The sequence below is a fragment of the Camelus ferus genome, chromosome 21, assembly GCF_009834535.1.
Source record: "Camelus ferus isolate YT-003-E chromosome 21, BCGSAC_Cfer_1.0, whole genome shotgun sequence".
Classification (NCBI taxonomy): Eukaryota; Metazoa; Chordata; class Mammalia; order Artiodactyla; family Camelidae; genus Camelus; species Camelus ferus.
This window is the reverse complement of record NC_045716.1, coordinates 20,145,218-20,172,608: the sequence shown is the minus strand read 5'-3', so window position 1 is coordinate 20,172,608 and position 27,391 is coordinate 20,145,218. Positions and strand designations below refer to the sequence as shown.

General features: G+C 48.5%; 2 long non-coding RNA genes across 4 annotated transcripts; both read right to left on the bottom strand.

The window, feature by feature from the left end:
- LOC116658697 lies at positions 1-26,708 on the bottom strand. 2 transcript variants are annotated; one of them, XR_004313964.1, is made up of 3 exons: positions 26,576-26,708; positions 15,392-15,480; positions 1-168 (listed from the first exon to the last, which is right to left on the bottom strand). It is a non-coding gene; the product is annotated as an uncharacterized LOC116658697 (long non-coding RNA). The 2 variants fall into 2 exon arrangements; XR_004313965.1 differs by lacking the exon at positions 26,576-26,708 and adding an exon at positions 17,106-21,001.
- LOC116658696 lies at positions 21,029-26,292 on the bottom strand. Of its 2 annotated transcripts, XR_004313963.1 has the most exons (3): positions 23,057-26,292; positions 22,130-22,354; positions 21,029-21,717 (listed from the first exon to the last, which is right to left on the bottom strand). It is a non-coding gene; the product is annotated as an uncharacterized LOC116658696 (long non-coding RNA). The 2 variants fall into 2 exon arrangements; XR_004313962.1 differs by having other exon boundaries at positions 22,130-26,292.
- Positions 26,709-27,391: the final 683 nt, after the last annotated feature.

The following is a 27,391-nucleotide window of genomic DNA, read 5'->3' as shown; positions in this document are numbered from 1 at the left end:
TTAAGTTAAGCTGCCCTTTTTTTTTATCAGGCTGGTCGTAACTACCAGTGGCTTCTCTTCTGAGATCCTGGAGCTGTCCTGAACAGACCTGCCTTCTCCTTATGCAAAAGGAGACAGTAGGCATCCTTCAGCAGATCCTTGTCCTCATTATTCTGCCAGCCAACTGAGCTGAAGAGACAATCAGAGGGAAAGTGATGTTTTCAGTGCAAAACTTCTGCTGGAATGTTCAAAACTGATTTATCAACTGCAAACGCTTTGGAGCAGTTGTTATTAAACTTCTGTTATAGAATATGCACGGTCTAAGATTTAGAGGAAGAAAGATGAGCCAGACAGAGCTCTTCACTCTGAGGGAATTTCACAATCCAATATCAGACGCGTACACGGAAAGACTCCTCTTTAATTCCAGTGTTCTGACGGAACTGGCATCTGTCATTATAGATGGTGAATCTGATCAAGGTTCCAAAAAATTACTAAGAATAGTTCTCTTAGGTGCTAATGGCGTGCCCACACTGAGATGAGCAACACTTGCCAGCAGTACTAGTTTTTACCATCAGGACAGCCTTCTAGGGAAGATTATGTTTTCTATTTTATAAAGTAGGAAATAGGTAACCTGTTCAAAGTCTCCTGACTAGAGATGGTGGGCTAGCGTTCACACTGAGGTCTGTCTCCCCCGCTGGTAACTGCTGCTTTCTACGGCCTCCTCAAAAGGTACATTTAAATTGAGCAGAGTAAGGGGAGAAAGGGGAGAGGGTATCGCTCAGTGGTAGAGTGCATGCATAGCATGCTCGAGGTCCTGGGTTCAATTCCCAGTACTGCCATTAAATTAAAAAAAAAAAAAATTTAAAGAGAGCTAGAGAGCTCTCTGAGGTCTAAATTGAGCAGAGTAAATAAAAGTTCAGTAGATGGGAAATAAGGAACAGGATAGTACCGTTTTGGATTGGGCAGCAGAAAAAAAGCCACAGACATATGAAAAGTCACAATGTGTTTAGAGGTTATTATGGACTGAACTGTGTCTCCCCCCATTCATATGTTGAAGCCCCACATCCCGATGTGATTGTATTTGGAGAATGGATCTTCGAGGAGGTAACTGAGGTTAAATGAAAAAGCACCAGGAGTGTGTGTGCACAGGGGCAAAGGCCATGTGAGGACATGTGAGAAGGTGGCCATCGACAAGCCAGGAAGAGAGGCCACGCCAGAAACCAGCCCTGCTGACACCTTGAGCTTGGACTTCCAGCCTCCCGAACTGCGAGCAAACTACTCTCTGTTCTTTAAGCCCTCAGTCCATGGTACTCTGTGTGGCATCCTGAGCTGACAAATACAGAGGTCAATGGGTGCAGAGACTTTGAAAGTCAAGTTGGAGCTTGACTGTAAAGGGTACTGAATGTTCCGGTAAGGAGCTCTATACTTTGGTGGTGACAGGAAACCACTGAAGGTTGATAAGAAGCCACTGAAGGATAAGAAACACCACCCGTCCTATTTGACAAACAACCCACTGATGGGTTTACAGAGAGTCTAAAGAGTAGACAGACTGATAAGGAGGTTGGGAACATGGAAGACACACTTTTCTTAAACCCCAGTCAGACTCTGCAGAGTGGATAAGCCCTGTTCACAGTCATTCTACCTTCACCCACATTTCTCCACGGGCAGAAGGTACCAGCACACTGCACATTAACATTTGCTGATTTGCTAGGCATTCAGGAATCTAATTTGAACATCAGGGCAGCTTCAGGATGGGTCAGTGAACCATGGGTACCTAGTCTCCTTTTCATAACTTAGAACACCAGGAACCCCAGAAGATTTTATGTGTGCACCCTGTGATTAATCAAAGCAATTGACCTATCTAATGTATGAAACATCCTGGAGAGAACTGACCCATCTGAGAAGGGCTTTGTTGTTTTTTTTTTTTCTCCAATAACGTCCAGAGATGCTTATTTTATTTCTCACTAGATGATTGCATTTCAGGCTGGTGACATCAAGTAACAGTCTAATTACCAACTAATTTTATACTTCTGAACTACAAATCGACAATCCAATTCAGCAAAGAACAGCAGTGTCAACAGCTAATCAAGGAGCTGGGTTTTCCAAGTAAGTGGTCTTGGTTGGCAGGGTGCTGTGAGCGGAGCCAAGGTCAAAGCCTGAGATTGTTTTAAAGACCCTTGCCTGGTTGAGACAGGCTGAAACCCTGTGATTCCCCAGGCAAAGCCCTCCATCACAAATCCTAAGAGCACAACTGTTGCTTTCCTTTCTGTGGTCAGTTCAGCCCAAACAAGTTCATACACATCCTTCCTAAGGGAAAGGGCAACACCAGGTGCTTTTTCTGTAACTGCCAGCACCCCAAAAAGGTCATCGTCCTACCCGACTTTTGTTCACACAAGTGTCACTGCCAAGCTTGGTGGTGCTTCATGAGGACAATTCAGACAACAGCATGATTTTCAAGTCAGTCTAGGGGCAGACCAACCAGGATCTCTGAGAACCGCAGCCAGGGCTGCCACTGCCCGTTCGAGGTTTTCTATATGAACTGAGTGTTCAGCTGTCATTTGGAAGAAGACTGCCAGTGTCACCCTTAGCTGGGCTCTAACAGCCAGGACTCAGAGACCGTCTATTATGATGCTGTCCTCCTCCAGGACATCACTATCGAGGGTTCATGTGGCCACAAGACCTAGCAACTCACATCTGATCAACTGAAGCTACAGCAAAAGACAATACCCCATGCAAGTACCAACTGCACTTTGACAAAGAAATAGCAAGGGCATTCTAGACCTGTCACTGGGTCCAAAGGGAAGACGTTTTCATGGAATGAACGCTGAAGGTGGAAAGACTCTTAGAGATCAGCTTGGTTGAGGATCCCCATCTTGGTGAGCAGAAAGACAATGCTCACTCTAAAACCATCATGAGAGACCACAGGGGCTGCTGATATGTGCAAGGAGGGGATGAAAAGCTGCAGGAGGGGCCTCCAAGTCAGTGGAACCTCCCCATGATGGCCCTTTGAACTGCCAGGTGGATCTGAGGCCGCCATCACCACAATGGCACCCAGTCTGCAGTACCGCCCTTCAGGACCCTTGCTCCAGTGACCCCTTCCCTCTACAGATGCAGAGGACTGAGGGCTAGACAGATGAGGCAACTTGCCCGAGCTCACCATGTGTGGTGGGCGCAGAGCTGGCACTAGCTCCAGTAACATCCATACTTCTTTCCAGCACTTAGGACACTTTCAACTATTTAATTTATGTATAAGCATTATTTATTTATTTTTTTACCATCTAGATTGTCAGCTCCATACAGGTACTATCACATCTGTCTTCACCACACCATCCCCAGCACCCGACAGAGTCCCTGGAATATAGCAGAATGCTCAATAAATATTTTTTTTGACAGACTCACTAGAGTGTGAGTTTCATGAGAACAAGACTAATAGTCAGCATTTAATGAAAGCTTATGTGTGCCAGGCAGCGCTCCAAGGACTTTATTTGTATTAGTTTATTTAACCCTCAGAATAACCCTGAATCGATGTTCTTATCATCTCTGCTATCCTAGAGAAGACAGTGCAGCCCAGAGAGATTAAGCAAAGAATCTTGTAATAAACTATAATGGAAAAGAATAGAAAAAAAAGAATATGTATGTATAACTGAATCACTTTGCTGTACACCTGAAACTAACACAATATTGTAAATCGACAATACTTCAATTTTTTTAAAGGGAAAAAAAAGAAAGTAAAAGGGAAAAAAAACCCAAAAAGATTACCCAGGATGGCATAAGAACTGGCCCACCTGGGTCTCTAACCCAGGCAATGTATTTCAGACCCCACTTTCTTATTCACCAAAAATACCACTTCTTCATCGATCTCTTCTGTATCCCCAGCCCTCAGGAGAGTGCTAACAATGAATGGACTGCACTCAATCCTGTTCAGAGAATAAACACCACCCAAAAGACATGAGCCCAAATCTACGACTCTTCCAGCATCAGCTAGTCCTGCTGATCGCGCCACACAGGTGGCCATGGTCCCAGCTCTCAATAAGGCACCCTGTGTCCTCCTCTGACTGAGAGGAAGGGCTCATGGGTTCTTTTTGTGGCTGAGCGTCCTTCCTCCCTCCGCCCAGTGGTTCAGAGCAAGCCCGTCTGTTAGGAAAGGGTGCCCTCTGCTGACAGGGACAAGCTCTTGCTGCGTCTATCCTTTCAGTGCGGCAGCGTGAGCTGAGAAAGATCCAGCCAGTCCCAGCCCGAGCCCTCGGGACACATCACCTCCTGCGGCTGCATTCAGATTAATTTTAAGACCAATCCAGATGGAGAACTGAGGTTATTGAATAATGAGCACGCTTTAGCCCTGTGTCTGGTTGCCTGTCTGCTCCTCCAGCTGAGGGGCCCCTTGGCCATCTTCTGCCTCTGCCTGCCCCTCCCCCACTACAGGGTCCGCACTGAAAAATTCCACACAAATTACATCATTTTGTTACCAGTACAGGACCTTTGGTTTCCCTGACTGCGGATTTTTCTGAGCTTCTCTCTCTGAGCCCTGTTTTCTTACCAGCCTCTCTCCCATTTTTCACTTACTGCCTGGATAAGTGCTATGTTTTCCTTGCTGTCCTAGGGGGCCCACATCCAGCCTGAGATCCATCCAGCCCACACGGGAAGTCAGGCTGCACCTATTCTAAGCCCCCCGCTCCAGTGGGGCCGCATACAGTGTGTGGCAATGATAATTATTTTGTAACGAGGCTTAAGTTCCAGGACTGAACCCAAGGGGGAGTGAGGTGGGAAGCCCCATAAAAGACCTGCAGGACCCCCAAGCAGGGCCACTACTCTCCTGCCAGCACCATCCTGTTCCCTGGTCCAGAAGCTCTCACTTTTTGCCTCTGAAATGGCTTACTTACTACTAAAATTCTATTGGCTCCCTGAGCTCACTCCTGATTGGTTATTTCTTTCACTCCTGATTGGTCCATTCCCCTCACTCCTGGTTGGTTATTTCTCTCACTCCTGATTGGTTATTTCTCTCACTCTTGATTGGTCTATTTCTACAAAGCTTGTTTCTAGTTGGTCAACTTTTGTTATACTTTATTTGCATATGATGTTGCAAAGTGTAAACTGGCAGCCTATAACGGCCTGTGTAAACCTACAGACGGGGTCCAGAGCTTGGAGTGTTAACTCCTCTGGGTCCGCTGGTGTAATAAACCTGAGTTCTCCAACTCTCCGAGTGCTGCTTGGTCTCTCGCCTGGATCCAGGTTGCTGTCACAACTGAGCTGTAACACCGAGCTATAATGCTGAGCTGTAACACATTTTTCCACAACAGGAGGAGAGATGTGACGAAGTCACTATTGGGCAAGGGTTAGAGGGTGCTTCTCACCCCCCCAACTCCTGCTGAGGTTTTAAGGACAAGAAGAATGACACGTGATAGTATCATTCATTCTTTATTTCCCCTTCATAAATTACCAAAAAAAGATATAAAAAGGAACCAAAGGGGCAGTGGTGAGAGAGCGAGAGAGCGAGCCTGCCCCAAAGTGTGCACCTTCGGGATCCACTGCAGCATTTGACCTAATGCTACACCCTCCCCAGGCGGCTTCAGCCATTGAGCACAGCCAGGGTACTGCTGGTCCTGGGAGGGAGATATCAAACCTTCCCAAGCATCCAGAAATCATGGCACCAGTGCTAGACTTCAGGATGCTCCAAAATATTGCCTTGGATATGTCTCTGATTCTTGTACAACAGGATTTGGAGGAAGGGTCCCATGAGAGTGTCTGCTCTGTAGACTGAGGGAGACGTGAGATAAGGACGTGTGATGGCCGGGGGAAGGTGCCTTTACCGTGTACACTCCATTGTGTAAAGAGGTGGAAAATGGTATTCCCTGGAATTCCTAAATGTGCTGATGGTTGTAAGAAAAGCTGCAAAATCCTGTGTATGAACAGAGTGAATTATACCTTCTGGGGAATACAGTGCAGTGAAAAAATGTTCACAGGTCTGGAGGGGTGTGCGTGTGGGTGTCTGCATGTGTATGTGTGTGTGTGTGAGAGAGAGAGAAAGAGAAAGAGAGAGAAAGAGAAAGAGAGAGAGAGAGACCAGTAGGAAAGAACCCCACAGTAGGGAGATGCCTAGGAGGGCAGAGAAGGGCAAAGCAGAACCCAGTGGACTCGGGGAGAAGGGAGGTTTGTGGGAAAGAGAGAGAGAAGACAGGAAAGTTGGTTCCGCACCCACTACCTGGCAAAGGAGAAAGACTGAAGCCAAGCGGGGTGTCTTAAAAGGACTGTGCCATGTGAATACATGTGTCCTGGTGAAACATTCGAAATACATTCAATTGCTTTTTTCTTCCAGGCACTATTTCTTTAAATGTGACTCACTCCAGAGATTGGTTCAAAAAGTAATGATCTGATCACATTTTGTGGGCTCCCTGCTCCCTTATGCCCTAAGGATTCCCACTCTGGGCCAAGCATCCTTCATGGGGTCCCCTGACCATATCCGGTGTGCTGAGCTATGAAGACCTAACTCGGTGACCAGTAGGATGCTGAAACTAAGCCTGGTTCACAAGGTACAGTTTAGTCAGTCTGACCGAGTTATAGTGACGTGCACAGCTGTTCCTGGGCTGCCTCCCATTATACAGGGACAGTTCACATGCTTCAGGGCAAACAAATATTTATGGAGCCCCTGCTGAATGCCAGGCACTTGGTGCTCCATGCCACATTTCAGAGCCCACCAGGTGCCACTCTTGCAGAATTCTTGCTGAAAAGGAAAGTTAACACGGTCAACATCATTCAAAGATGCTTTCCAGGAACCCATGTGTCCTGACTCTAGCCTTTCTCTCTGCCTTCTGGCTACAAAATGGTTTCTGAAAAAGTGTTCTTTTTGATGTTCTCATGATGATGTTTTGCTTACATAAAACCAATGAGTTAGTGCCTAAGCATATAAGACACATGGGTGGTAAGTGTAACATTGTCTATAATAGAGAAAAACTGGAAACAGTTAAATGTCCACCAATAGAGAACTAATTAAATATATCACCATGCACATCAATACAATGACATATTAAACTGTTTCTAGAGATTTTTGTAGCTTGGGGTAAAGCGGTTTATCCCACTGCTAAGAAACACAAATGTTTCTCTTTTTTCTTTTCTTTTCTTTTCTTTTCTTTTTTTTTTTTTTTTTTTTTTTTTTGGCGGGGAGAAGGGGATGGTAATTCAGTTTACGTATTCATTTATTAATAGTGGAGGTACTGGGGATTGAACCCAGGACCTCGTGCATGCTAAGCACGCACTACCACTGAGCTATACCCTCCCCGACCAACTTTCTTAAGACACTCCATAACAATTTAAAAATGCAAAACCTTGAAAAGGAAGAAGAAGAGGCATTGCTCGCTGTACTAGGCAGCTCTAAAATACTGGCTTATGAAATGGTCATACCCATGAGAGACCGAAAAAAGAGAAATGTGTGAGGAAAAATAAAATGCAATTAAAGGAAAAAAAGAAGTAGATCTACACTTATGACAGAGAAATAGGCCCAACATATAGTGTTTTGCTTAGGAAGAAAAGCAAATGGTAGCATGATATATAGATGTATAGAATAATCTCATTTGTTTGATTAAATTATATATGTATCGATGGCCTTTTCATCTCACCTCAAGCCCCAAAGCTGAAAACAGTAGGTATAAAAGACCCCTACATTCTAAAGGGAAGTGCAAACACGACTTGCTGAACTTAGGAAAAGGTGGTAAAACTTGTCCGGCAGCCCTCACCCGGGTGCCAGCCCCCACCCCAGAAGAGAGAAGACTAGAAACTTAAAGGGAGGTTCAGGTTACCCCCATGAGTAGGCTCCTGTGATGCTTTTCTTTCCCCCCAAATAAACCAACAAATCAAAGTCCCAGGAGAATAATTCAGAAAGATCGGAGGTACCTACAAGAAAGGGACATGGCTACTCACTCCCCGGCTGAACACTTGCTGAATTACCCGGGTGCACCCCGGCACGTAACCCAGTGAGAGTTCTGGGCAAGCAGATGGCTGCCTATGTACCACTGGCTGGAGCTGGACATGATGGACGGCAGGAGGAGAGGGGTCAGCAGGTGGACAAGCTGTGCTCCGCTGTTCAGTGGGTCGAGACTCTGATGAATTTCCTGTGAGTTTCTCACAAGCCTCGTGGACGCTATGAAAACCAATATTAGAACCAATTTGATGAGATTTTGCCCAAGAAGGCTGCCTGCTGGGGTGAAGGGACTCCACCAGTAAGAGGCTATGGACTGTACCTCTAAGGGCAGGACCTGAGTGAGGGTCACAAGAGGTCATCCAGCAGGAAGCTGGACAGTGAGCAGGCCCCCCTATGACCAACCCCCCCCCAAGAACCTGCTGCTGTCCGACAAGATGTGCAGCAACCACATCAACCAAGAGAGAGCTACAAAGAGCAGCCACTGAATAAAACGAACGCTGTCCCCCTTCCCTTGCCTCTAGAAGGAGGAGACAGGAGGAAGATAAATGACCCCCTCCCCACTGCAGGTGTCTGAGCCACAGGTCAGGCTGCTGATTGGGAGAAAAAAGACACTTTGAAATGGATGTGACACTTAAGTTTTAAATGGAACTAAACTAGGCTGTTTTTTTCAATGCCTGAAAGCAGTCAGAAAGCTATTGTGTGTGCTCAAGCCAGTCTTCAGGGGCAAGTCAGAGCGACTGCACGTAGTGCGACAGACAGCAGTAGAAGAGGTAAGAGAAAAATGAGGCTGTTCACGTTCAGCCCATTCAGTAAAACTATACATATATACAGCTTTTCTTCTGTACCCACAAGAGAATTTAGAGGAACACAAAGGAAGATAAAAGTGGATATCTCTGTAAATGGACGCGATAAACGGACCGAGACCTTACCTATTCAGTTTTTACTTGTCCTGTGTTATTCGGATGCTTATAATCTTGTATGCCTTCTGTAATTTATAGAATTAATTTTCTAAAAATGTGGCTGTGCTAACCAAAGTGTCTCGCCCAGAATCGTGCAGCCTCCCCCTTCCGTTAGTGAGTTTTAGGAGGGAAAACGATTTGCTCAGTGATGAACTGGTAAACCGAGCTGCAGGAGAAAACAATGCCTCGATTTGTAGTATTTGCCAATTTTCATGGTGTAAATACTCCAACCACAGTTGATTTCAAACTACCAACAGTATAACCACCAGCTCGCCAAGTCCTTGGCTATTTAACAAGTGGATTAATCCAGCTCCAGCACAGCAGAAGAGTGCCACGTGGGAGGCGGTGGCCAGTGTCCTTTCCCGTGGCCCCTGGCACTCCATCTTTAGGCTCTGATCACTGCCCAGTGGCCTGGCAGGCCAGCCTCTGCCCAGGAGTAATGAAGAGTCACCCGTCACGAGAGCGGAATGTCAGGGCATTTCAGCAGGCCAGCCCTCTGACCCCAACAAGCTGCGCATCTGAGCCAAGTGGGAGATCTAGGAGGGCTGGGAGGGCACTCATGGCAGAAGGGTGTGTCAGAAGACGTGGAGGAGCAGTGCAAAGCCAAATCTCGGTCATCGGTGACCCTCTGCAGCTGCAGAGTTCCTCTACACCAAGGGTGAGAAACACGTTGAAAAGTCACAAAGGTGACTGTGCTGCACCAACACGCTGCTGTCTAATACTGCTGGTGACAGTGACTCCAGCGACAAGAATTTAGAGAACGCGCACTCGGTGTTATGTGTTTACTAAGTGCTAAAACGCTGTATACAGAGCCCCTCATTTGCTCCTCCCAGCAATCATCCAAGAAAAGAACTGTTATGATTTCTACCTTATGGGACAGGAAAGTGAGACTTAGGTTAAACAGCTTACCCAAGACCCTGAAACTGGTTACTGATTAAAAACTGAGATTCAAACTGTCGTTTTATTCCAGAGGAAAGCTGGATTTCTGCACAGCTGCAGTAAGCCTCATCTCAGAGTGAGACAGTCCTCTCCCCCTTGACCCCGCCACGGTAAACCAGGATCCACTAGCAGGTGTTGAAATCTGACCTGAAAATGTTCAAATCTGGCTGCCACCTCCCTGTGTCCCCTCAGGAAAGGCGTGCTCCGTCCGGCCACAGCTGCTGCTTGCGGTGGAGTAGAGTTACTCTTTTTCTAATGTGGCTCTGTGAGCTCTGGACACATCATTTCATCTCTCCTACTCTGTCTGTCACTTATAAAAGTAGAGGATTGAATCAAATAATCTCCAAGAATGACAGACCTGTATGTTGACAGACCCATTTTCTCCATCAGTGCAAATACCAGAAAGCCTGGGGGAATGAGTGTGTACTTCACGTAACAGTCCTTCCACAGATGCGTGTTGGCATGCGTCAGGCACTGTTCCGAACGTCGATGAGGAGACGCTCTTTTCTTACAAAAAATCAAGGGCTTCAAAAATCAGAAAAGGAGGGGGAAGGTATAGCCCAGTGGTAGAGCATGCATTTAGCATGCACATGGTCCTGAGTTCAATCCCCGGTACCTCCAGTAAAATAAATAAATAAACCTGATTACCCACCCCCTCCAAAAACAAAAAAAAAAAAAAAAAAAAAAAGAAAAGAAATGAGAAAAGGGAGATGAACTGGTCGAGGAGATTAGCAATTCCACACATTTATGTCCTGAGTGCCTACAGAGTGCCGGATGTTTCACAGGGTCTGGGGATCCCACTCCGAAGTCACAGACTGTTACAAAAAGAGAGAGGCCTCTGGCATCAGACTCACTGGTGGAACTCTGTGACCCTGGGCAGGTCATCTCCGAACCTCTGTTTCCTGACCTGTAAGTGAGCGACTGTGCCGAATCCCCCTCCCAGGATGAACGTGAGACAGCCCGTGTAGAGAGCCCAGTGCAGCCTCAAGCGCGAGCAGACCCTCCGTAAATGAACGGTCTCACTTATCGAGATCCCGCAGGCACGGCTGCTCAGGAATGGGCAGGACCCATCTGGCTATTTCAGTGGAGTCAGGAAGTAGCTGACCTCCTGAGAGGAGGCACAGTGTGTCACTTATCAGGACTCAGCAACATGGGTGTGCTACGGAGGTCTGAGCACCTGGAGGTTCCAGAGCATCTAGGGAGGATGAGGAAAGAAGAGGATATCCCTGCCAGGCTTCCGTGAGCTCCACAGAGATAAAAACACTTAACAGTTTCTGATGTTCCGGCTGTGGGCAGCTGGAGAATCTGCACTAGATACACCTCCGAGCCTTGAGGAGAGCAAATCCAGGCAAAACATACTGCTGCCTTCAGGGTCTTCCCACACCCCTGTTCAGTGCCCTTGACCCCAGAGCCCTGAACTTCACGATGTCCAGACTCTTCATAGTCTACCCACCTCTGTCTAAACTCCAAGGGGAAGACCTCCGGCTTTTCAGGGCTCTTTCTGCATCCATATCAAGTTACTCACTGGCACCTCATCCCTGCTCTCAGAAGAGCAGCACTAGGGAGCGTGTGTTCATCCGGGCGGCACGTGCTGGGGCTCCTTCCTGGCCGCCTCCCACTTACGGGGTTAGAAGGCTTCTCCTGCAGCGAGAGGTGGCCGGTGAAGTCTAAAGAAACCTCTACTAGGAGTTTTCTGGAAAATCTTTTACTGTCCTGATAAAAGTAATGGAAGCAGTTGATGCCTCTCATCCTCCTTCCTGCCCCGCATAGCTGTGTGATTCCTGGAGGTGCGGGAGCTAACCTGTGACCTCCGGGTGACAGTCATGAGGTTGAAAACCCAAGATGCTAAAGATGATGAAGGAGCCCAGGTCCTCGATGATGTCGCTGAGCTGACCCACCAGCACGGAGGCTGCTGTGCCCAGAATGCTTGTTTGTAAACCGTAAATGGTCTCATATCAAAAGCCAATGTTAGTTGAGTATTCTATTTCTTGTAAACAAAAGCATTCCCAACAGGTAAAAATCAGGGAGGCCAGTGATTGAAACACGGACTATTAAAGAAGATGGGGCTTAGAGATAGGGTGACCAGTTTGTCCTGCTTTGCCCAGGACTTTCCTGATTTGGACTCTGAAAATCCCACAGCCTGGAACCCCTTCAGTGTCAGGTAAACAAGAGTGGCTGGTCCCCCTACTTAGACATACCCTCGGTTTCTAGATGAAAATGCTAAGACCTAAGGAGAGCAGTTAGCCCAGGGTAACCCAGGACCCAGCCAAGCCTGGACCATAACCCAGATTCCTGACGCTAAATCGAGGATTCCTTAGTCATGTTGCAAATTCACGTAGATGTGCAAACTTCCCAGGAAAAAAATCACCAACATTACCTCCTCCCAGTTGAAAACCTGTGATTCTCTGGGACTCGTAATTAGGACCTGCTTCGGTCTAGTGGGTTAGACCTAGCTTCTGTGAGTGAGGGGGAGTGAGGCAAAGCCTGCATCTGCAAAGGTCACTAGAGCAAAGCTGGAGGGAGCAAGACCAGCGCCCGGCTCCTGGGATGGGCTGGAGCAGGCACAGAGCCTCTGGTCAACAGAATGTCGTGCTTCGTGGTGATGAGTGGCAACCAGAGAATCAGTATTAATATTAAGTTAATAGTCACAGGAGGTAAGGGGCACTGAACCAGCCCTCGACTCCTCATGGCTTCACATTCAACAAACACTTACTGGCAGCTAACTGTGAGTTGAACACTGGGGCTGGTGGTTTCATCCTGTCATTTCGCTTAACTTTCAGAATAGTCCTGTGAGATATGTACAATTGTATTACCTCCACTTTATAGATGAAAAACTTCCCCAACGACCCAGCTTGGTAACTGCAGACTCAGAGTCCATTGATCTTTGTATTTTGCCTCAGTGTTGTTTCCTGGCCCCCTTCTCCCTCTCCATTCGCTCTCCCTGGCCATTCCTCCTCTCTGCACCCTTCTCCCGGCTCACACATGCCCCTTGTGAGCCCTGGGGACACAGGAGAGCAGCAGCCGGCTGTAATATGCCCTCCTATCGGTATAAGCTAGACTCTGGGTGCCCTCATGGAGAGATGCTCAGGCTAGGTTTTTGTGGCGAAGAAAACAGTGGTCCCCCTGAGCACTGATGTTAACACGTGACACTCGTGGATGGATGGGTCAAGCTTTTCAGACACCCCTGAACTACATCCCAGGTCCAACTGTGACACGTAGCTGTGTCACAGTTGTATCGTGTATTCATAGATACATGATAGCTATGATACGTAGTTTTATATCTTTCATCCTACACTGCTCTGTGGTTATAAACTCTCTGAGCCTCAGTTTCCTCAGTCTGTCAAGTGAAGGTGGGGTTACTCCCAGTACAGGTCGCTGTGTAAGGGTGCTCAAGAGAAACCAGCCAACAGGACATTCCTCGGTCCCTGGAAGAAAGGGATGGCATTTGATTCCCGTAGCCTCTTCCTATAGTCTTTCCAGAAGCATCTGTCCCTCTCACCTCCTCAGGACACCCAGGGAGGCCTTCAAGTGCTCCTGTTAAGGGGCACCACACCCACAGTCCCCTGACCTGGACTCGGAGGGGCTCGCTTGACACGGTGGGGACTTCACCCTTGGGAATCAACTGTCTTTTCCCTCCTGCAGTCAGACCCTAGAGGACAGTCTTCTGTGTCTTTTTTTTTTTTTCTTTTTTGAACAAGGGTCTAACATGTTGGTTACCTGGCTACAGGAAGAGAGTGAAAAGGACTGGCATTAGGAGGGAGAGATGGGTGGGATCCGGGAGTACGAGAGATACAGTAGTACAGTAAACAAAGTGTCAGTTATACAAGGTAAGTTCTAGAGATCCGCTGTGAAACACCATACCCACTGGTAACAACGCTGTGTTGTGCACTTAAAAAAATTTTTAAGAGAGTAGATCTCATGTTAAGTGTTCTTGCCACAACAAAAATAAACCAAGAAAAACTGCTGCACTGGCAGCTGGCGTGGCTGGTGGCTCTGGCCAGCAGATGGCAGCACCGCACCACAGACGCTGATGTGAACCTGCTCGGCCCACACCGGAGGGTCCAGCAAGGGGACCCGAGGAGCAACAGGAGGTGTGGGGTGGGTTTGGAGTAGGGAGCAGGAGAGGTGAGGGAGAAGCTGTGACCGGAACCCAGAGCAGGCGGCTCAGTAGGGAGACCACTACATGCAGAGACATGGCTCTAGAGTGTCACTCCCAGGATAGTCAGCAGGATGCGGTTCGTCCGATGGGATCCCGTCCTAGTTTCAAGACCTCACCCTGTCATCTACTGTTTGGGTGACTGTGACTCTTCCTGGCTTGAACAGGATGGCTTTTTGCTTTGTCCTCACGTGTCCTCTGTGCACTTTGGGGGCAGGGGAAGTTGCTGGAGAAAGAGATCTCGCTCTTGGCTCTTGCTCTTATAGGCACAGCAGTCTTACCAGATTAGGACCCTACACTTATGACCTCATTTAACCTTAATTATTTCCTTAAAGGCCCTATCTCTAAATAAAGTCACATTAGGGGTTAGGATCCCCAACATACAGATTTGGGGGAACAGAATTCAGTCCATAACAGAAGGTAACGAGAAAACCTATTTGACATGGTTGTTATGGGAATCACATAAAAAGAAATACGATAATAAACCATATGATTCCATCCACTCTAGGCAGTGACTAGAGACCTGGGTAAATTCCCTATGGCCCAGAGGGGTTTCAGGAAGGAAAGAGAACCCTGTGTGATGAATGATCATGGTCTTTCTTCTCTCTTAACTCATCTCAGGGAGGCCCAGGCTTCCTCTGACTGAAAGATTAGATGTTCAACATCCTGCACCTTCTGCTTGAGCATCACAGCAAGACTGCCTAAGACTAGCCTTTAGGAAGGACTTCCTGATGGACAAGAGGCATTAGGCAGAAGGTGGGAGAGTGTACATTGTCTCATTCCTCATCGCACTGGAGATCTATAAACAGGGAAAACTGTCTTGCTGCAGTCTTTGCTGTCTATCTGGGCCAAACAGCATTGATACAAAGGAAGGAGACCTCATTCAGGAGGACTCAACCTCGAATTGAAGGAGGTTAGGATTTAGGAAACAGCTAATCCCCTCAAGATCAGGACCCTGGGAAACACATTTGGAACCTGTAGGGTCTTGCTGGAAGGTTCTGGGTGGGGCAGGTGAGGCCTGGGAAGGGTCTTCAATAAACGTGTAGAGCACACCGCTTGAACTTGGGTCTCCCTCCACTCGCTTCCTCTCCAGTGAATCCACCCAAACACACTTCTCCATCCCAACATAAGCTCCTCTCTCTGCTTCTGGTGCCAGTTAGAAACTCAAAAAACCTTAGAGACTGGCCATGTCTTTGGGAACTGGGGAAGATGTGAGAGAAAGAGGGAAGCAGAGGTGGGATGCTGAGGAAGTCACATCACAACCATTTTTATGATCATCCTCATTCTTATCATCCTCAACAGCAGTCCACATTTTTTAACCCCCTGGGGGGCAGGCTGTGGGCTAGCTAGAGTGGGGGCCATGTTCAGTTATGCTGAGTGCTGGCCCAAAGGGGACACCTAGGATAGCCAGGGAGACAAAGCAATCAATGGCATGGATGTACTTACATTTGCCTGGCACCTCGTAGGTCTCCAAGAACTTGGGTAAGCATGGCTTAGGTAGTCTGGGAAGGCTCCATGCAGGAGGTGACTTTGAGCTGAAAACCGAATGAAAAATAAGTTAGACGAGCAAATAGAAGGGCAATGCAGGCAGGAGGAATGCTGTGAACAAATGCGTGGGGAACAGACAAGACAAGCCTTGGGCCCCCATGGCCAGTGTGGAGATAAGAAGGGGTGGAATGCGTGATTAGCCTGGGAAGAAACTGGGGACAGTTCTTGGAGGGTCTTGAGTGTCAGGTGGGGGCATGCAGATTTCCCCATCAGGCCCTCGAGGGCTCCTGAAGCTGGGGTTTGTCCCCCTCTGCCTGGGGCTAAGACCTAACATTTTCAGACCAGTCTCTACACACTTATTTCCTCCCTTCACTGCCTCCCCAAAGATGAGACAAAGGCCTGACATCCTTCCATATTGCAACATCAGTTTGACTTAGAAGAAATCACTGGGGCCTAGACGCCTTCCTCCGGGATCCAGAAGGCCCAGCCCGTATCTGGGGGGAGGGCCCTCAGCACCCTCTCCCTCCCCCAGTCTTCCCATTCCTGTTCCCCCGGCTGTGTACTCACGTGAGATCATAAGTCGCAGCACCATAAACCACTCCAGAATGTGTAATAAGTGAATTATTTACCAATGACCCTGGCTAAATGTTCAAAGGGAGAAATGATTAAGCCTCAGATCTGTCAAAAAGTTCTCATAAATAAGTAATTCTGTGCCGCCTTAATGAGCTTTGTAAATTACTCATTCGTGCCTTTGCGGGATTGCTCTCGGGGGTAAGTTCCTCACACCTGCTGGCTGACTGCTGCGGTCTGGGCAGGACGGGACGAATTCTGCTAGCCAGCTGGGCAGACGCCCAGGTGCCAGGCCACCTGGCAGAGTCCCCAGGGATGAGGTGCCTGGAACGAACTCACCCTCCTGTGTCACCTCACAAGAATGTGGGGTCAGAGGTGGACTGGCCTTCTTGGCCACCTGGAGGTTTGTCCTGTGGGGTAACTGCAGCTCCAGTGCCCAGGGCTCTTGTCCTACAGACATTCTCCCAGCAAGCATGCTCTTAGCACCTCCCATGTCCCAGGCTCTGTGCTGGGAAACCAAAAACACAGACGTGTGCTCTGGGAGTTCAGCCTAATGATGAAGACAAGAACGCACATACAGTGTGATCAGTGCCACTGGATTGAGTCTCCTGGAGAAATATCTCACACAGCTGGAGACACTGGAGAAGATGCCAAAGTGTGGAGTTTAAGAGTATTCACTGGGCCCAAGAGGCCTGGTTCCAACTCAGTCAAGAAGGGCTGTGCTAACAAACAGCCCTACAGCCTCAGGGTCGGACAACCACAAAGACTTACTGCAGCTCAGCTGAGGGCTTTGCTCCACCCCACCGTCATCCTGCCCCCAGGACCCAGGCTGATGGGACGGCACCACCGGGGACAGTGCCGGGTGTTGTGGCCCAGGAAAAAGAGAACGTGGCAGAGCACACCCTGGCTCCTGGAGCTGCTGGCTGGAAGGGTCACTTCTCCTCCCGTTCCACCGGCCAGAGCAAGTCATATAGTTGTGCAGTTCCACTGAGGCAACTTGGAGAAAGAAAGACAGAAAGAGACAGGAAGAGAAAGGGACGGGGGCAGACACAGAGACTGAGAGAGAGCGAGAGAAGTCTTTGTGAACAGCCCTAAGGCTTACCCGAGTGCAAATTCGGACTCTGAATGGACCAGCCGTGCAGCCATGGGCAAGTTCCTAAACTTCTTTATCCTTCAATTTCTTCAGCTATGAAATGGGGGTAGTAATAGTAAGTACTAGTTTGGGGGGATCTAAGTGAGATCACGCACGTTATACCCTTAGCGCTGTGCCTGGCACGTGGTAAGTGCTTGGTGGCTTGGGTGGCTGTTGTTGTCACGGTTCCCACTAACACTAGTAGTACTAGTATTAGCAGCAGCAGCATCCTAGTAGAAGTGGGCATGGACGCTGAACACTGAGGAGTGTTCACACATTGGAGAGTCACACCTGTGAACACACACGCACAGACACATACATGAGCACTCACTTTCACAGGTGAGCTTCCTCTGGGGCCACGACATCCTCCCAGCACCCGCTCGCCATCACCACCAACACCACCTTCGGCCGGAAGCAGACGGCGGTGACAGTGGAGCATCCACCCTAAACCGCTGTGCCACCGTCTTCTGTCCTCTCCACACACACTCTAAGCTTTTGCCTCGTACAGGTCAGTCACCCACTCCAGGCCTCAGGTACCTACTTCACTGCAAATCCAGAGCAACAAGAGCATCTAAAGCCCCGAGATCTGGGCCAGATGGTCTCTTGAACTTCCCTTCCATGCCCAGGCCTTCGATTCTCCTCTCCAACTGCTTCCACCCCCAAGCCTGGCAGCCCCCTGGACCACCTACCTCCCTGGCTCAGGCCTGGGTTCCCGGTGGCCCGGGAAGAAGGGGAGGAGCATCAGATGCGACATGGGCGTCCTCTGCCTTCCCGGAGGCCAGGGAGACATCTGTTCCCACAGACCTCACGTCAGCCCAACACGTGTGTGCCCAGGGAACGGGGGAAAGACAATGTAAATCGGCTTGTTTTTCTGAGTGTTTCAAGCTGACTGGTAGAGACCCAAGCCCACAGTTGGGAGGCAGGCCCTGAACTGTCACCAACCGCCACGGCTCCGTGCCTCCTTCAGCTTCCACGGGGACCACGAGGCTTCATGAACTGCCTGTTGTTTAGCTCATCGAGGGTACCATTCTGGGTCCACAGGTCACGGCCTTGCCCACTGTGCCTGAGCAAGCCCCGGCAGCCTTGAGACTTAACGTTCTGCTCTAGAACAGAGGACGTGATTTCCCATCTTTCAGTAATCCAGCCGACTCACACCTACTCACAGCCCAGCAGGCTTTCAGCGCACAGGACCATCAGTCAACTCTTTATTCGGTTCATTCCACAGCAAGCCCCTCCCCTGAACCAGGGCTGAGCTGGGAGAGGCGGGGGCTCAGACATCTCTGCAGCGTGGGCTGTGCCTTCTGGCAATGTGCCGACAGTTGGGGGTAATAAGACGTGGGTATTGGGAAATGATATAGATCAAAGGTGCTACAGGTGGCAAGGGTCAGTAGAAGAATGACCGCCCTCTCTCTGATCACAAGCAGCAGGTAAAGGAGAGGCTGTGACCTCAGAAGATTCCCCACCCACTTTCCAGCCCTGTGGACATGGTCCTGGGCTTGGAGATAGCAGGCACTTTAGGGCGATCAGGGTCTGAACACAGCAGAAGTGAACTGGAAGGAGGGGAGACAGGAGAGGGCGAGAATGATGCTGTCGGTCAGGTGCCCGTCTACATACCCCTCGCATGCAAGGGAGATCCAGGCCTGGGGGGACAGGGATAAAGATGGGGAAATGGACAACTTTTTGCTCCTCTTGTGAACTACTTCTTACTTTAAAATCAGAACAAATATTTGTTGCTTATCTAGTATGTGTCATGCACCAGGTTAGACACTTTTGTTCTATGATCTATGGATGTGTGTTGTAAACCCTACTTCCCAGATGAACAAAATGAGGCTCAAGGAAGGAACTGACTCACACATCGACGAGTGTGGAAGCAGGACACACAATCAGGTCTTCTGAATCCTGCCTCCAGGATTTTGCGGTTTCCCTTACAACCATCCTCTGTAGAAGATCACAGTAAACCTCTTAAAACACTCGTCACGTTGTTTTGTTCGTCAGCCTAAAACCCATCAATAGCTTTCAGTCCCCAGAATGAAGTCAGAATCCTCAGTATGACGTACAAGTCACTCCAGGTCCGGCTAGCGATGTCTTCAATCTTACAGCCCATCAATCCCTGTATCACTGACTGCACCCAGTGATCAGAAGAGCTAGTTTGCCAAGCGTCTACCATGTACGGGACACTGTTACAAGCACTTCGCCTCTACTGTTTGTTTCACCCTCATGACACCCTTCTGAGGCTGATACTATTGTATCCCCACTTGCTGGGTAAGGAAAGGTTCATAGAGTGGCTGAGTAGTTTGCCCAAGGCCACATATTTTGCAGTCTGGGAGTCACACCCAGGCGGTCCCGTTCTAGAACAGCAGTGCTGATCTCTTTGTGATTCCCACAGCCAACAAGCTGTTTCGGGCTTCTACAATTTGACTAATATTCTTCCTTTTATCTGAAATATCATTTCCTTCTTTCTTCCTCTGGATAAAAATCACTTTTCTGTTAAAACTTGGTGTAGGGCTTCTTTTCAAAGCTTTTTTTTCCCCCTAAATTAGGTTAGAGCTTTTAGATTTTTCTAGGGTGTATTGCTATGGAACCAAGTGAACATCTCCAGGTTATGACTTCTGCTCATGTTTGTCTCCCCTTTTAGATTTAAAGCAACTTGAGTCGGGGAGGGTATAGCTCAGTGGTAGAGTACGTGCTTAGCATGCACGAGGTCCTGGGTTCAATCCCTGGTACCTCCTTTAAAAATAAATAAATAAATAGACCTAATTACCTCCCACAGCTGACCGCTCCTTCCTCCTAGAAATTCCTACTTCCCTGGCTTCCAGGACACCCCGTCTTCTTGTGTTTCTCTTGACTCTCCTTCCAAGTTTCTTTTGCTTGTTCCTTCTCATCTCCCTGACCTCTAAACATCAGAGTGTCCTCAATTTCTATCTTTTGAGCTCTTCCTTTTCCTTTTCTACACCCTCTCACGTCTTAGGTGATCTCATCCAGTCTCATGGCTTTAAATACCATCTATATGCTAATGACTCCCAAATTTATACCTCCTGTTCAGAATACTCTCTCCTGAATTCTAGATTCCATTACCCAGCTATTTACTGGCTGTGTCCACTTGGCTGTCTAATACACACCTCAGACTTAACATATCCAAAACCGAGCTCCTGATCGTCCCTGTGCCCTCCACCCTCCCCTACCAAGACCTGCCCCTTCTGTGTTCTGCTCTGTCTCAGGAAATGACAGTGCCTCCGCCTTCCAGCCGCTCAGGTCCTGACCCGCATCCCTGCATCTGCCGTTCCTCTCACACCTCACAGCTAATCCATCAGTGAAACCTGTCCATTCTACCTTCAAAGTCGATCCAGACTCCATCCCCTTCTCCCTGCCACACCTCCCAGCACCGCCTCGCCCTTCACAGCTCTCACCTTGGTCCAAATCACTCTTACTTGATTGTTGAGCCGTGCCCCACCCCCCAACCGCCAACCTGGCCTGCCTGCTTCTGCCTGTTTCCCGTGGCTGCCAAAACGTTCCTGTGAAAACATGTCAGGCCGTATCATTATCATTCCTCTGCTCAAAACCTTCCACGGGCAGCACAGTACATCATACCGATGTTGCTCGGAATCTTTGCAATGATCTCCAAGGCCTTTTTGACCTCTACCTGTCTGTCCTTTCCTATTGCCTCTTGCCCTCCCTGCTCACCTTACTCTCTCCTCTCTTTGCTGCTCCTCAGACACGCTGGACATGCTCCCACCTCACAGCCTTTGCACTTGCCGTGACCTCTCTAGAAGGCTTTCCCTAGACTTCTGCATGTTTAACTCCCTCACTGCCTACAGTTCTTTATTAAATGTCAACTTTTTGGTGAGTATTTCCCAGGCAACCCTCTTCTAACATTTTCTATTCCCTTTTTCTGCTTTATTCATCTTCTTAGTTATATCTAATCTAATCTAATATATATATATATATATATATATATATATATATATATATATATATATAACTTATTTATAATTTTCCTTTCATGAAGGCAGAAGTTTTGGGGTTTTGTTCCATTTTAATTGCTGCTGTTTCTCCAATGCCTCGTACAATACTTAGCACATAGTAGGCACTCAGTAAGTACTGGGTGAATGAATGAATGAATCTTTGTAACCCCAGCACCTAGACAAGCATTTGTAAAACCAAACAAGTCCTCCAAAATCCACCATACAGCGGTGTTTCTGGCAGCAAGCACTGCACATTTTCAAAGCATCAGATGCCACTCCATTCACATGTAAATACAGAAACACAGCCCCGAGCCAAAGGGAAATTACTTCTGTGTTCTCCTATATGTGTGGACTGCCTGTGCCTCTGTCCCATCTATCAGAAGGGAGAACAGACAGTTGACGGGAACGGAGTTCACTTACAAATGGAAGAAACGACTTGAAAACCAGCTACTTGATGAGCAAAGTTCTGGAAAATGCTCTCGTCAAAAGGGAGAGAGGCAGTTTCTTGCTCACCTGGGAGGAAATTTCTGGTTTATTGTGTTTCTCTCCAAAGTTATGGCTTTCCAATCCTGCCAGAAGCCACCAAGGGAGCACTGCCTTTCAGAGTGGGGCTTCCAATTCTGAAAAATTAATTTTAAATAGAGACACATTACACTTCCCCACAGAGCCCTTCGCGGAAAAGTGCTACTTACACTCCACGTGGCTGCCAAACCTGCTCGGGCTGGGGGACTGTCGGTGGGTGGCTCTTTGTCCCACTAACTGATCCCCACAGACCCAGCCTGGCTCCCAGCCCCTCCGCCCTTCCAGACTCCCTGCACACACGCCTGGCTTCTCTCTCAGATGACTGGTGCTTCCCATCAGCCGCTTAAATCCCACAGATCCTTACTGACTGCCCGCTTTGCACCCTGCACTGCTCTAGGTGCTGGGAGAGGGCACGAAGACAGAATCCATGTTCCGTCATTTCATTCATTAGAATTGGAGATGATAGACCATAGGACCCCTCAAGAACCTCCATCCTCTTCACTGACTCACGCTGAGGGCAGGCGCTGAGCTGAGCACCGTGGACAAGGCAGCGGACACGATGTGTGTCTGTATTAAACAGACTGAATACTAAGAAAAGGCTTTCGAGGTGAAGCAAGCCATGAGGCAGTTTGCTGTAGCAGCAAAAACACATCACTGGGATGGATTCTGACAATCGGGTTCATTGTTCATCACGGCTATGTCTATGCTGCTAACCAGTTTCCTTGGTTTCCTCATCTGTAAAATAGAAATAATAATAACCCTCCTGCCTACTTCACAGGGCTATCATTTATGGGAGTGAACGGGTCATTATTTAAATTGCTGTTGTTCCTGGTAGACCCTCTGTTCTGCTGCTGATGCTAAACACATTTTTCTGGGAAGGGGGAGGCCAGTGTGAGTTCCCCAGGAAGGCTTCTCAGAGGAGACAGAAGTTGGAGCCTGGGGTGTCGCATTCTCATCCTAATTATTCCTGTTTAGAGCCTGATCTTTGACCACAGCAGCCAGTGAACTCGCTACGCCACAAGTCTGCTGTTTAATATCCTCATTACAACACAGATCACTCCCTGGTTCCAGCCATCAAACGCCCCCTTCGCCTGCAAAGTAAAATCCAAATACCTATAAGGACGTCTGTGGTGCTGGGAAATCCTCTCCAGTCCCAGTTCCTGCCGAGGCCCTTTTCACACACCTTGCATTCTAGCCATGCCGACTTTCTCAAGATACCCTGTGCTCACACATTTAGACCTGCACGTGCTGTTCTTTCCTGGAGAAGCACAACCAACTCCTCTATTCACCCACCTCACATCTAGTCGACCTTTAAGACCTGGCTTAAGAGCCACCTCCTCCAGGAAGCCTTCCCTGACCCCCAAGTTGGGTTTCTTGCGCCTCCTCCATTACCCCGAGGTGCCCTACACGGACATCTACCTCTAGCCCAGCGCTCACCGTAGTGTTTTGTTATTCCTTGCACATCTGCTCCTCTAGTCTGCAAATTTCTCAAGGGCCTGGAAAGTGCCTTCCACCGCTGCATCGCTAGAGCACACAGAAGTCTCTCAAAGAAATAATTGCTAACTGAAAATATGAGCAATGGAAGAGAGCAGAATCAGTGGAGAGAAATGAAAAAAGGGCCTTCCAGGCAGGGTGGCCAGCAGAAATAAAGGCCCCAGAGCTGGAATAGGGTGAGGGGGGCTGGGTAGAAGAGTTATAAGCAGGCTGGTGGGTCCAGAGCCCCTGCTCAAAGGGATGACTCAGAAGCAGGGCTGGGAGGCCTGGTAGGGCCAGTCGAGGAGGCTGGGAATGCTGGACCTGGCCCTACAGGAGATGCTGTAATGTGGTCTGATGAAGCAGCGGTATTCTAAGACATTCAGTCCAAGGAGGGAAGAGATGGGACCTGGGAGTCTGGCCTGTGTGCAGAAAGGGTGTCTGGAGAAGAGACTTGGCTGGCTGGTACTGGGGAGGAGTGGATTTGGCAGTGACGAGGGCAGATAAGACACAAACTTGGTGGAGGGATTTTGCAGATGTAATTAAGGCCTCAAGTTAGTTGATTTTGAGTTAATTAAAAGGCAGATTATCCTGGGTGAGGCTGCTTAATCAGACAAGAGAAACCTTAAAAGAGAAACTGGACCTTCACTGAAGGCACAGACTCAAAGCAGCAGAAGCAATCTCCTGCTGGCCTCGGAGACGCTTCCTAGTGCAAGAAGGCTGGCTTCCAGGAGCTGAGCGCTTCCATCCCACAACCACAAGGAACTGAGCAGAGAACCCTTTCACGCGTCCGTGCCCCAGCCCCACAGAACTCCTGGTCCACGCTCCCTACATCCCAGCCTCCAGACCCACTGGGCTAGTAATTACCTTCCTCCCCACGTTACCTCATTCCAGTTTCCATGACTTTCTTTCTGCCCAGACTGCTGGTCCACAGAACTGTGAGTAAATAAATGTGTGTTGTTTAAAACTGCCAAACGTATGGTATTTGGTTACATGAAATAGATAACTAACAGAGAGAGAGAAAAAATGACCTATAAAGTTTACTTCTAATCTTAGCCCCTTTCTCAGGGACATACTCACCTAAGAGGTCTTGAACCAGCAAAGAAGCATCACAGAAATGTATCCAGTGTGAGCTTCCTTCCACAGGGTCTTTTTCATATAGAAGATGACACAGAGCAGAGCAGCCACATCTCTCCCGTTAGCCTGAAACACCCACTAGGCCAGCAGCCACAACCTCCACCACCTGCGGGTGCTTTCTGCCCACCCTCCTGCCTTCCCTGCAGGCCCTTAATTTCTCAGGTATCAAGAGACCTTAGTTGAGTAAGGTTTTCAAGCCTGTCCTCTCAAGAGAACAGGCATTGGAAACAACTCAAGGGAACCTCTATAGGGGTTTTGTTAAATAAATCATGTTACATCCACATAATGAAGTACTATGCAGCTATTAAAGTAAAAAGGGAAGCCAACTGTATAACTACAGGGAAAATCTCCTGGGTATATTGTTAGGTGAAAAAGCAAAAATGAACATACTACCTTTTGTCTAAGAAAGGAGGACTATAAAGGCACGCATTTGTAAGGGCTTTGGTTTGTAAGGGCTTTGGGAGCACTGGGAAGAGAGAGCAAAAGCTAATTAATGCAGTTCCTTGTAAGAGGTGGAATGGGAAGGCAGGGGAGATGGGTGGATGAAAATGGTAAAAATGAGACAACTCAATATATTCCTTTTTGTATCATTTTTTTAACCTTTGAAGGTTATTTAAAAGTACTGGGCAAGGAAAAAATTTGTTTCTATTTCTTTAATGTTGTACCTTTATGAGATGATGGATGTTCATTAAATCTTTTGTGATCATCATGTCATGATGTACGTGAGTCAAATCATTATGTTGTACACCTTAAAATTATGTGGTGTTGTATGTCAAGTATCTCTCAAAAAAAAAAAAAAAAAAAAAAACCAACCTGGGAAATAAATAAATAAAGGTACTGAAGCATTTTGAGGGGAAGAGATTCCTAAAGGACCAAAGGAACTAAGGAGCTATGATCCTGTAATAGGCAGCCCCCGAATCACAGTGAAAGAAGCCAGAGGTCAGATTTGATTTTGCAACCAAGAAGGTGATATCTCTATGTGCTAGTTCTGTTTGCCAAGTAACCTGGGCCTGTGTGACCAGGTACTTCTAAGAGGTCCTGAATGTGTGAGGGGGAAGTGAAGGAGGCGTTAGGATGTTTGTGAGGCTGTATGTGGGGATGTCGGTGTCCAGTGTAGGGCAACTCCAGATAATCCTGTCATCTGCAGGATTTGGTGGCAGACTGATCAGGACATGGAAAGGGTTAAAGGCTGAATTGTGTTCCCCTAAATTCACATGTTGAGGTCCAGCCCGCAGTACCTCAAAATGTGACTGTATATGGAAACTGGGTCTTTGAAGAAGTAGCTAAGTTAAAATAAGGTCATTAGGGTCGGTCCTAATTCAGTATGACTGGTGTCCTTAAATGAACAGGAAATTAGGACACACCTGCACTGAGGGAAACCACTGGAAGGCACTGGGAGAAGACACATTTGCAAGCCAAGGAGAGAGGCCTCAGAAAAAACAGCCTTCCTGACACGTTGACCTGGGACTTCTAGACTCCAAAACCATGAGAAAATATTGACACCACCCAGTCTGTGGTACTGTGTCATAGTGGCCACAGCCAGCTAGTCCAGGAGGGGACAGGAGGGCAAGGAGGACAGCTTTGCTAAGAAAGAGATGAGCTCAGGAGAGAAGCAGGGACAAGGTGGGGAGGGGGTGGCACGGAGGGATCACAGCTTTGGGGGATCCTGGGAGAAAAGGAAGAGGAGAGCATGGGAAGAGGGGAAGGAGGAACTGTGTGTGTGGTTCTGAGGTGGGAGGAGGGGAGGCAGGGAGCAGAAGGCAACAAGTCTCTAATTTCTCTCTCTTAAAATCCCATTTTCCCCAGAGCCAGCCCTTCCCCAGGGCCATCCTCTCAATGTCCCTCTGTTCTGCTCGGGGAGCAGAAGGTCTGGCTCTGAGGGGACTGTGCAGCGCTGCCCCCGCCCCTCCCCACCATCTGACGGCCCATTGTGCGCACAGCGCTCGGAGGGCCGAGGGGAACATCCCCTCGGCCCCCAGGGCTCCCGGGTGCAATCGGAGCAGAAGGGGCCGGTCCCAGGCAGGGGAGGGGGCTGCAGGTGGGGGCTGGGCAGCCAGGGATTTGCCGCGGCCTCAGCTGGCAGGGTTCCCCTCCCCCCACCCCCACCACGCCGGCTCCCCGCCACCTCCGCCCCTCGGCCCCGCGGCAGCTGGGCCGGCGCCCTCTCCCTCCCCCAGGCCTTTGTGGCTCCAGTTTATTTCCCAGTTAATGAAGTGGGGGGAGGCTGCGTCCCGGCTGCTGCCCCTGGAGACGCCAGAGTTCTGAAGGCATCCCCTCTGGGAGGCCTCAGCCTGCGCCCGAGTCCCCATCCCTCGCCCCCCGCCGCAGGCGGCCCGCGGGTCCCACCTGCCGAGCGCCCGCCGCCGGGGCCGCATCCTCGCCGGGTGCCAGTGCGGAAAGGCCAAGGCCGAGGCTGGCGCTGGGAGGTGAGCGAGGGAAAGGAAAAACCAGACGCCGAGGTCGAACTCTCCTTCTGCCAGCTGTGCGTCTTCCATCAAGTTACTCGGCCTCTCTGAGTTTAAGACAAGCAGTGGAGTCTGGGAACTTAGCTTCCCTCTGGAGTCAGGGAAGGCGTGGGAAACAGGACTTAGATCGTGAGAAACAGGACACCAGCTTCTGGGTTGTATCCAGGCTTTGCAGCCTCCCAGCTGAGCAACCTTGGGCAGGTTACCTAACATCTCTGGGACTTTTTAGTTCCTTCATCTGTAAAATGGAGGAAACAAGTAGTTTCCAATGGAGGAAACAAGTTATTAAGAGAGGAGTAAACAAGATAATTCATAGTAAAGCACTTGGAATAATGCAGGCACGTAGTAAACTTCAGGGAAAGTCATGCCATCCTTATCGCGGTTATTTATTATTATTATTTTTTTTAATAAAATGCCAATGCTGTGGACAGAGACAAAACCAATTTTATGGGGCCTGAAGCTTATACTTTTGTTTGTTTGGTTTTTTTGGTGGGGGGGCTTCCTTAAAGGAAAAGAATACAAAATTAAAAATGCAAAAGTAGGTACAGAAGTGAAAAATGTATTTTCAAAATGAGAAAAGGATTCATAACAAGTAACAAACTTCAAAAAGTTGGCAAATCAAAAATCATTAAAAATTCAGAAAAATATTATAATCATTTTTGTTAATTAACTGCTTGACATACCCGTACAATATTTT